Here is an 11,531-nt window from a genome sequence, read left to right as displayed (position 1 = left end):
TGAAAGAGTTAAAATGTGATGGTGTAGACCTCACTGGCGTCCATACTGTTTGTGAAGGAAGCGCATCAGCTCTATGACCATTCCAGTCCAGTATGCCCAAACAAACCAGATATGTCAAAACTTGGATGTGATAATAGAAGTCTCATAGGATTCCTCTGTGCAGCTGTCAGATAGGCTCTCTGTCAACCCCGGAATGAAACAAGATGGTTTCCCTCATGGACAAAATGGAGTTTTTGCACTCCGTCCCTTCCCCCATTTACACCCAGTCTCCCTCCCAAGATCTACACCGCAATGGAGACCCGCCCAGGAAATCGCCGACCTGATACCAGGTCCCGCAAGACAATGACAGAGCCCGGGAAGATCAGCCAGTTAACGTGCGCATTTATTTTCTGTATGTGTTTGCTTAAGTACTTGCCGGTAGTTAAATTTTGTATTGTTTCTTTGTTTCTCAAACCTAATCTTCCCTATTGTATCTGCCCTATATATATATCACTATTCCCCCATGCCTGGCACCTGCTTCTGCACCCCTCCGAACTGGCACAGGAGGCTACCTCGACAGAAACCAATCCGGTTCTGACCTGGGTGAGTGACCAGGGAAGCACTCTCCTAGTACCCGTGGTTTACGGAATCCCCGGGGAAGGGATCCTGTCACTGTAGTAGCGATACTGGACTCTGGCTGCTCCCGGACTTTGATAGACCAGGAGGTGTTTAGCCGCTTGCAGGTGGGGACCCTAGAGTTAGATCAGCCCCTGCGTTTCTGTCAAATGGATGGGAGCGATCTGCAAGGGGGTCCTGTCCATTTGCGCTCCCGCCCGGTGTGGTTGGGGGTGGGAGATCACTGGGAATTGATCAGTCTTACGATAGCCCCTGGGATCGCTTACCCGGTGGTCCTGGGGAGTAACTGGCTGGCGGGACACAATCCAAGCATTGACTGGAGGCAGCGCCAGGTGGTGTTTGACTCTCCCCAATGCGAGCAACACTGCAGGGAGGACATGCCCAAGGGAGGGGGGGGAGAGTGCCGCTGTGGCAGAACCCACGACACTGCCCCCAGAATATAGTGATTTCACGGACGTGTTTGAGGGGAAGGACTGTGATTTGCTACCCCCTCACCGCTCTACGGACTGTGTCATCGAGTTGACCAAGGACATTAAACCCTCAAAAGCCCGGGTCTATCCCATGAGCCCCCAAGAAAAGACTGTATTGCGGGAGTTCCTGGATAAAAATTTGGCCCGGGGGTTCATACGATCTTCCAAAGCCGCGTTCTCGTCCCCCTGCTTCTTCATGAAGAAGGGAACTTCGGACCTCAGGTTATGTGTGGACTATAGGGGGCTTAACGCGGTGACTGAAATGAACGCTTACCCCATTCCCCTCATCCCCTACCTTCTCAGTCAACTCCAAGAAGGCAGGGTGTCCTCAAAACTGGACCTGGCGGAGGCCTATTACCGGGTCCGGATAAAGGAGGGGGATGAGGCGAAAACAGCTTTTCGTGTTGTTATGGGCTGTTTGAATTTTTAGTGATGCCGTTCGGGTCGTCTGGAGCTCCGTTGTGCTTCATGCAACTGATTAACGAGATCTTGCATGATCTCTTGTTCAAGGGGGTTATTGCTTTTCTAACTACCACCAGGACAATTGGGTTGACCTGCTACCTTTGGCAGAGTATGCCTACAACAACTCTGTACATTCCGCAACTGGCTTGAGTCCGTTCAAAGTAGTTTATGGGGTGGAGTTCGATCCTCTGGGAGCTGTTCCTCTCCCGCCAGGGGGGGACCCCCCGGAAGTCTGCGCATGGGCTAATACCGTTCGGCATACTTGGCTCTGGTTAGTGAAGCAATTAGACCAAGCTAAGGAAAGATACAAGGCGCAGGCAGACAAACACCGGGTGCCCCAATGGGACCTGAACGTCGGAGAGGAGGTCTACCTCTCCACAAGGAATTTAAGGTCGTTGCGCCCATGTAAGAAATTGTGCCAAAAATATGTGGGTCCGTTTCCAATATCCCGGGTCATTAATGAGGTCACTGCTGAACTAGACCTTCCTAAGACTTTGCAGGGGGTACACCCGGTATTCCACATAAACCTTTTAAAGCCCTTTCTCCCTGCCCCCGATTGGCATCCTGAGCCCCCGGCTGCAACCCCTATTATGGTTCAGGGAGAACAACACTTTGAAATTTCCAAGGTCCTGGATTCCAGACTGCGAACGGGTCAGCTGGAATACCTTGTACACTGGAAGCACCTGAACTCTAGCCACAATGAATGGGTTTCCACAGTACACGTGAACGCCCCCATCCTGATCGCTGAATTCCACCGGAGTTGTCCCGACAAACCCGGAAACCCGGGGAGGGGGTCTTTGGGGAGGCGAGATGTCAGATAGGCTCTCTGTCAACCCCGGAATGAATCAAGATGGTTTCCCTCACAGACAAAATGGAGTTTTTGCACTCCGTCCCTTCCCCCGTTTACACCCGGTCTCCCTCCCAAGATCTACACCGCAATGGAGACCCGCCCGGGAAATCGCCGACCTGATACCGGGTCCCGCAAGACAATGACAGAGCCCGGGAAGATCAGCCAATTAACGCGCGCGTTTATTTTCTGTATGTGTTTGCTTAAGTACTTGCCGGTAGTTAAATTCTATATTGTTTCTTTGTTTCTCAAACCTAATCTTCCCTATTGTATCTGCCCTATATATGTATCACTATTCCCCCATGCCTGTATTCTAGCCTCAAGTCTTTTACCTGCTGAAACCACTGACTTTCTGTAATAAACTTTTAACTCGCTGTACCGTCTGGAGAAAAGTTATTGCCAGGAACGCATTGGATTACTGAGGCCTGACAGCAGCAAACAGAGGGCTTGACTCACATTGTCGCATTTGGAACATTCCAGCAGCACATCTGTATAATTATAGGGAAAAGGCAACTTTAATTGAAATGCTACTCAGCAAAACGACAAGCTGCACTGTGAAGCTTAGCTCCTCCAGGCTCGGGATTTATAAAGAAAGCATAGCATCCATTTATCAAACTTTCTTTAGTGGCATGGCTCCTCTCCGAACATTCTAAGACTAAGCGTACGTTTCCTGATTGCAGAATTAACACGGTAATAAAAACTGGAAAGGGTGTTTTCCCTGTTCTTTTGTTCCTTCTGAATCAAAATTACTATTTCAAGGAATGTGATGAAAGCAGGAACAATGAACGTGAATGTTGCTGTTTGAGCTCGCAAGCTGCCGTTTTCAGTTATTTCATCTTGCAAAGCGACAGCAACAGAGCAATGCCACACTCCGCTCCTCAGAAGAGAGTTTGTCTTTGGTATGCTTTGGAGCCACACATTTTCCAGAAACAATTTGAATTCAAAAAACTTTTTTTAGCATTTCTGCAATAAAGCTTGATTAAAGAAAGGTTCAACATACAAAAGGAACGTTGTTCAAAAACATAGTAAGGTAGGGGAATGCACTGACAACTGAGCGGTTTCATCCTAAAACACACAAGGAGTTCATTCACTGCTTCTTGAAGGTGGCAAACTGTAACGAAAGTGAAAGGCCAGTAACTCTAAGAGTGGTTGCAACACAATATTTTTCCTAGTTTTGACTTCCTAAACTGAAACCTCTTCAAGTGGAATTTTGAATTTTCCAAAGTTGTTAGTCGCAGAATTCAAGTTTTTATGGACAGGTCGGTCACTCCAAAATCTGTGGATTGCACAAGGCTAAAAGCACATCCATGTAAGAATTCTGTATGTGTTTCGTGTGCAATTCCAGCACAGGAAGAAGGTGGTAAAGTTTCTTTACATCAACACTGCTTTTAGATAGGCAGACTGTAGAATTTCAGACTGAATACAGATACTATGTTTACCGCATAAAAAAGAAAGGTCCTCAAAGTGACCTATGCAGATGCCTTGCAAAGGATGTACTGAACGAGTACACATAATGAATCTCAAAACACATAATTTAGTGGCATCACATTTTCTGAAGGTCCTCACCTGTGAAGACTATCAATAGTGAAAAGGAGATCTTGCAGACACATACCTAGGTTTAATCAGGAAAATTATAGGGGTATAAAAATCTGTAAAATGATATTATGTTTGTTTCTATTTTGAAACAATTAGAGAAAGTATTACAAGCCAGAACTGATATGAGTAAATATGTTTGTTTGTTTTTATTATTACCCAGATCCACAACAAACACTAAAACCCACACATTAACAGAACATTCATCTGTCCCATTCTGACAGTCTTTTGCCAGGGGGTGAAGACTTTGAGCGCAATCCTGAAGGCAGGGTAATTGACATAGGAACCGGCATGACCCCACACTGAGGCAAGTGCCCATTTATCCCGGGATAAGGGACTGGAGCCCCGTGGCGCAGAGTGGTAAGCTGCAGTAATGCAGTCCAAAGCTCTGCTCACGACCTGAGTTCGATCCCGACGGGAGACAGTTTCAGGTAGCCGGCTCAAGGTTGACTCAGCCTTCCATCCTTCCGGGGAAACAAAATCTGCCTAGGAAATGTCAGGATGTGACGGGTCAAGAATGATCTGGTGCTTGCACAGGGGACCTTTACCTTTTTAAGGGACTGGCATGGGGACATTCATGTCGGTGCCAGTAAGCCATGCCAGGAGCAAAATCCTGGAAGTGGGAGCCCGCGCCAGAGTGCGTGTGTGTCGTGTTCCAGGGGGCGGAGCTGCCTTTAGGCTACATCCTAACCCCTTTCATCCTGAGAATCACCCCCAAGTTGCATTGCTACAGCACCTTTTTTTTTGGTGGTGCAGCCTTGCTGTTTTCTATGGGGGCATTTTCCCCATTTAACATTTTAAATTGTTTTTATTTTCTCTGCAGCAGCTGGGAAGCCTCTGTGGAGGCACTCAACTGTGCTGCTCCCGGCCGCCGTGCATCCACCCCCCCCTCAGGAATGAGCTGCCCATTTCATCTGACATTCCCTCACTGATCCTCCTTCCTACCCTATGTTTTAATTGCTGTTCAGATAGGTATTTTAACAAATAAGGAAAAAGACAAAAAACAGAAAATAAAATTTTTAGTTATTATTTGGTTTTACAGTGTTAACAAGCTATCTTTGCGGCGTTTATGACCTGTACTGGCATTATTTATTAAATCACATCTTTCCCCAAGTTCCTAGTATGAAATGGAGGATAAAATTGTTGAGTTTTGGCTGGCAAAAGATATAAAGGATTCCGAACTGCTGTTTTAAGATATGTTTTTAAACTAATGATCTTATAATAGACTTTTTTGTTTTTACACCATTCTGAAGCTTCTGGGGCCTGCTCTCCGGAGAGCACTGAAGCATTCTGCCAACTTGCCTCTGACATGGAACTACTATGGATATTGTCAGGCTGAAACCAGTGAGATTTACATTGCTGGTATCTTCCCCTTACCGATCCAATGGTTATCCACCATGTACATACCCACCCAAAAACTGCAGCTGAATTTATACTGTACACAATTTGCAAGAGGCCTTATAAATTTCTGGACGCTTCACCGAACCTTTTTAATGGAACAGTGAGGTAATGGTATAAATGTTTAACAAAAATACCAATAGCTGGAAAATCACAGAACACAGCTACGCTTACCTTTCAAGGACAATTAATGCTTTCAACATTTAGCTGACTGTGATCATTGTCCTAAGCATCATATGTGATGTGATATCTGTTGAAGATGTATTTTGTATGAATAGACATAGTGTATGTTGTCCTGCAGAAAAAGATACAGCCCCCACCCCCATGGTGGTGCCTTGTTTATTGAAAAGGAAAAAGTCAAGCAGGATCACTAAGACCTCAGCTTGAGCTAGCTTTAAAAAAAAAAAAAACCCGCAGCATAACACACATCATCTCAGAACACTATAGACAGGGGCCATTCCACGTGTTTCATATAAGGGGTCTCAGAAAAGAAGCAAAACATTACAACTGTCTTTCCTTCCTTGAACCTCAAGTTCCAATAAAAGAATACCTCTCAAAGTTAATGGGCATTTGGAAGGATCCAAATCACATACATATTTGTGCTTGATATGGGAAGACAACCTCCTGGAATTCACCAAGATTCCCTAGAGACCAGCTCCTTGAACCTCCACTGTCAAAGCAGAGAAGCACAACCAGATCGATTACCTGAACCATCATCTGTTATCCGTCAGAGTAGGAGATCCAGTTCCTCAGAGAACACTCCCAAAGGATATATTGTACTATCTTCACAATACCAAATAAATCAGTGGATCTCAAGCCATACCTGGAATTTTTCTTACTGTAAGAGAACTACGTCAGCAATATGAGATTCTCAATTTACGATAGGATTTAGCTAGCAGGAGAGTAACTAGCAGATGCCCTATTTTTGATTCAAATTGAATTTTGTAGAATTGTATTTCACCCTGTTTTCTGCAGTTCATAGCCCTTTACACTGTTTTAATACAATATCAAATGACAGCACAGGAGAATCCACTTACCGCATCTGACCAAGTGCAATGCACCAAAGCTTATGCTGGAACAAAGTTATGATCCTACTTAAAGTACAAGGCTCCCATTTATCTAGGCCACTTTTGTATCACCCAAAGTGACTTTCACCAGAGCTATCCATCAGATCCTTATGGCATGACCTTTTTACTTCCTACCAGGGTTTCTGGGCAAGAGAGGGGATTCATATGAGAATGACCTCCTACCCTCAATGGGAGAAAATATAATTCTCATCTGGTGAATGTATGTTCTTTTCACAGATAGGACCCCTTCAGTAGCATCAGTAGCAGCACAAACCCTGACAGGTTTAATTCTCAAGAGTATTTCACCTTTAGGGGACTACTTTCAAAAATATTTTCCTTTTTATGTAACGTCGTTTCCAGTTGCTAGAATGACCTGTCCTTGAGGTAAGAACTCCTACCCTTCAGCTATTCACTTGCACCTACTCTTTTAAGTTTCAGGTTGATTTTTATTTTTTGAGCCATGCGGTGATGATTAGTGTTAAGTCCGCGTGGAGAAACACACGAGGTCAGAGACGGAGTTCCAACAGCAGCCGCTTTATTGTACGAACAAGAACAGAACTAACTACAGTGACCAGACCCCTGCTTATATGCTCGCTTGGCCGCCTGCGGCCACTCCCCCCATCACCGTGATTGGGGGGGAAAGCCCCAGTAGCCAATGGGAACATACAGTTCAGGAGCCTTGGGGATTCCAAGCTGCCCAGGGTTTCCCCTGATGCAATTACAAGGAGCTTCATTCCCTTGATTCAATCACACACACACATGCATACATAACAATTAGCATTTTAACTGACTCTTAATTCCCATCCTATTATTAATATATTTGTGTATTACCATTTTTAGTATTGTTAGAATGATTAAAAACTGCGATAAGACAACTGAATACTGATGAGTTGTCCTGGTCATGGAATCTTGAGTAACAGGTTCAAAAAGAAAAAAAAAACAGAATTCTACAGTTGGAAGTTGAGAAATGAGTTACAAACTGGCAGAAACGGACAGTTGGAGTGAGATGAACACAACTGTGTAGGATCAAGAAGGATCCTGTGTGTGGGAAGTGAATTGAGTGTCCTTTCCTAAGGTAAATAGCTCCAAAGGGAGTGATCCCTAACCAGTTTTAAAGAAGAAAACTGGGAGTGTGTGATTCCACCAGTTTTAGAAATATAGTTTCGAGCTTATGACTATTCAATCAAGCAGTGACTGCCAAGGGTTCTCTACTTCATTCTATTGCCAAAGTACCATCACCTGTCTGTGAAACACATCAGCTACATCCTGAATACAAAATAGCCATTTGTTTATAAATATCCTTAAGCTTCCTCCTTCCTGTTGTGTTACCTGCCAATTTTCTGAAACCCCCGACAACCTGAATTTTATTTTTCTCTTTTGAGTTTTATTTCATATTTTACGTCATATTGACTTATATAAAGAGTTTTTGGCAGATTCCTCATTGTAAGTGGGACAAGAAAACAAGAGACTCTTCATAAGTCTCTGGAGTGACAGTGGTTGGTGAGGAAAAATAAACTAAAAGAAACTTAGTAAACCATAGAAACGTAGTAAATGTTGCTCATGATAAGGTTTTACTATCACCCTAACAGCATTCTCTACTTCCCAGAATGGAATGGGAGACCAGCTGAGATCTTGTTTATAGAGATAAACCCATCCCACCTTGGGAGGTCCATTGAGATCTGTAGTACCATACCCTTGATTTTATATAAGCTTTATTTGCAAAACCTTTTCATAATTACAGGCAAGATCATGTGATGGGTAAGGGGTTAATCTGCAAGAGCTGACAGACCAAGAGTGGGCGGAGCCAGAGAGCTGACACTCTCAGAGACAGAAAAGCATTCAAAGCTTGGGACCCAGCCTGAGAGAAGGCTGTGAAAGGAGTCCTAAGATTGGAACCAGCCAGAGAAGGCTGTGATAGATTCTGAGCTTGGTAGCACAACTGAGCAGAAGCCAGACTGTACTCTGTGAACCTTAGAGTTCTGTTAAAGCCAAAGCTATTGAAACACACAACCTGTGGGAGTGACAGGAGTGAGAATTGGGTTAGAGAGGGCCCATTCTCAGGTCACAAAGGGGAATTAGTCTCTGAGGTAGAGCTATTCCGGTAGCAGGGAGTTGTGGAAAATTACAGCCACTGGTGTGGAGTAGTCAGAGGACTGGAAGAGGGATTTTGGATATTTCCCCAAACTTCTGTGAGTTCTCTGAGGAGGGAAAGGAACTCAGACTTCCTTCGCTCCTGTGAGCTAGGCTGGGGACAGAGCCTGAGAGTCCGAATCTGAGTAACAGTTCTGAGGGACAGAACTAAGCGTGAAACTAAGAACTGAAGGAACTTGAGTGAAGAAAACATCTAAGCTATCTCTCTGAAGTAATCTTGTGTAGATAAATCTGACTTTGAGTTTTCCCTCCAATTCTGCCTTTTCCTTGAAAATCAACCTCTGTGACTTCTGTTCAATAAACTTCCGTTTTGTCTAAGTTAAAAAGCCTCTTGTCTCCTATTTCTCACTGAGGTAAATACTGGTGTGGGACTGGAGAAGGAAAATAATATCCTCACAAATATACTCAGGCCAATGCTTTTCTGTCAGCATATACAGTCGGGCTGAGAGAGTGGGATATTGAAGAGGTTGAAAGGGTGATTGTGCGTCATAGATCACTCTTAACTTTCCATGTTACAAATATTACTTTAATATCTTATGGATTTAGGTTTGTACGTACCCTGCTTTTAACTGAAAACCATCTCATATGCTCATTAAATAAAATGAGTAGTTGTGATGTTTGTTTGGCATAGCTTGAGTGGGTCTTGTTATTTCTCAACCTTGAGGCCTTCTCTATTTTGGCAGGGAAAGCTCACACTTAATATAATGCCATTATCCTTTATTTGGTAGCGTGTTTTGTGAATTTCAGAGGACTAAATCCCATGCCACTCTGCCTCATCACCAAGCAAACTTAAATAATCCAGGGAGTTGATGTTCTAGAACTGGCCTGTTAATGCATTCTATTTCACTGGTGCGGTTTTCACCTGCCCCTGGCATGCTGTGAAGGCAGTGTTGCTATTTAACTTGACACAACCTTGTACGCTCGTTTATACAAAGGAAGAGTCCAGGGGTAAATAAAATCAGAATTTTATTCCCTGTAAAAAAAAAGAAGAGAGGTTTCAGTGTTCATTAATAAATTGTAAATGATTGTAACTATGAGGAAGACTTAACCTGGAGAAACCGTTTCACTATGGGATAAGTTATTACCTAGATAGAGCTGGCCAGAAACTGCCAGTCTGCCCTCAAAGGGTGAAACAGACACATTTCTCCCAGGTGTTCCAACATAGTCTAAGATGTCTGGAGCTTTTAAGTTGTAGATCTCAACTGGCCTCTTAGCTTCCCACCTACAAACCAGCATGTGCCCCTCCAGGTCACCAAACTATACTTAGGAATATTGTCGAAGGCTTTCAGGGTCAGAGTTCATTGGTTCTTGTAGGTTATCCGGGCTGTGTAACCGTGGTCTTGGTATTTTCTTTCCTGACATTTCACCAGCAGCTGTGGCAGGCATCTTCAGAGGAGTAACACTGAAGAGACACCGTCCTTCAGTGTTACTCCTCTGAAGATGCCTGCCACAGCTGCTGGCGAAACGTCAGGAAAGAAAATACCAAGACCACGGTTACACAGCCCGGATAACCTACAAGAACCAATATACCTAGGAACCTGCCTCTTCCTGAAGACAGACTACGACATAGAAGTAGCCCTAACTCCTGTCAGAATGAGAATGACTGTTGCATGTTCCCTTTCTTCTACCTACTCGCCCTTCCTCGTTCTCCCTCTCTGGGTGTTTCGAGGACCCTGACTGGTTGCTTCTGACTTTTCCACTGCAACAATTGGGAAGGGGTGTGTGAGAAAGGCTGATAAGGCTGAAAAGGCTTAGTCCTGTCTGTCACAGGGGGTAAAGGAGATGAGCAAGAGGCTGGGGACCCTACTTCCTGTCCAGAAACTTAACATACCATTAGCAAGGTTCACAGATTTTGTATTAAAGTTAGATGTCTGGTTTTCTTAAAGACATGTTTGGCATGAACAAGAAATGGAACCCCACAAAAATGAATGGCTGCTGTTCTGTCATAAGAAAAGCAACCTGTTGCAGTTGTGGACTCCTTCCCTACCCACATCACTCTTTGCTGCCTCAAAGATATTAAATAAACTGGGCAGCCTCTACAAAACCGTATGAATTCCAAGCAGGGAGTGTAGATACAGAGACGGCTTGGTCAGACAATCTTATTGTGTCAACCAAGAAAAACACACGCTCGTAAGGAATTCCCTGAAACCTAACCTTGCACTTACGGTACATTTTGTATCCTAATACTGTCCTTAAGTTTGCACTGTGATTTGCATCAGCGAACGCTACAGCAAATAGTGTTGTTAAAAACAATCTCTCTGATCTGTGGGAACTCAAAGGTCTACTTTTTGTTTGTACCAGCTCTATGTTCTTAAAAGCCTGCTCAGGATCAGGTTCAAAGAGCTTCCCACAATGTAACTGAACAATGTCACTTTAAAGAGCACAGCCTGCTACTTCCTCTTATCCAATGACCTTCACAGACATTGTTCACTACACATTCAATGCTGTACACCTTAAACGTTTTTTGCACTGACCACAACTCATCACAACAGTCCTAGCAACAAGTAGGAGTGCTTCTGCAAACAGAAGAGCCGCTGTATTGAAGTCGCATAGGTCACCATTTCCTGTATATTTAGTCTTTTTCTGGCTCTGGCACCTGCAGTCATAACTTCGCTACAGATAGTACAAGATTGGATTAGACGGAAGACAAATTCTCCTAATATTTCTCCCTTGACAGGACACACCCGGTGACAAGGCCACAATCCTGGAAGGAAGATAAGTAACTGTCATTAATTATTTGCCCAGAAGGATTTCCTAAACTGAAGCTACTTCCAGATATCCACCCGGTTGTTTCTTTAAAACCTGGAAAATACCTGACAGACAGCAAGTTCCTCAGCATGTTTAACTTACACAAAAGCAAGCCATAATCCTTTCCAGGAAATATGTGCATTAAGGATTGCAAACCACACATTTTTTAATGCTGGGAAG

The sequence above is a fragment of the Euleptes europaea genome, chromosome 6, assembly GCF_029931775.1.
Source record: "Euleptes europaea isolate rEulEur1 chromosome 6, rEulEur1.hap1, whole genome shotgun sequence".
Taxonomy (NCBI): domain Eukaryota; kingdom Metazoa; phylum Chordata; class Lepidosauria; order Squamata; family Sphaerodactylidae; genus Euleptes; species Euleptes europaea.
The sequence above is the reverse complement of the archived record's forward strand: the minus strand, read 5'-3'. Positions refer to the sequence as shown.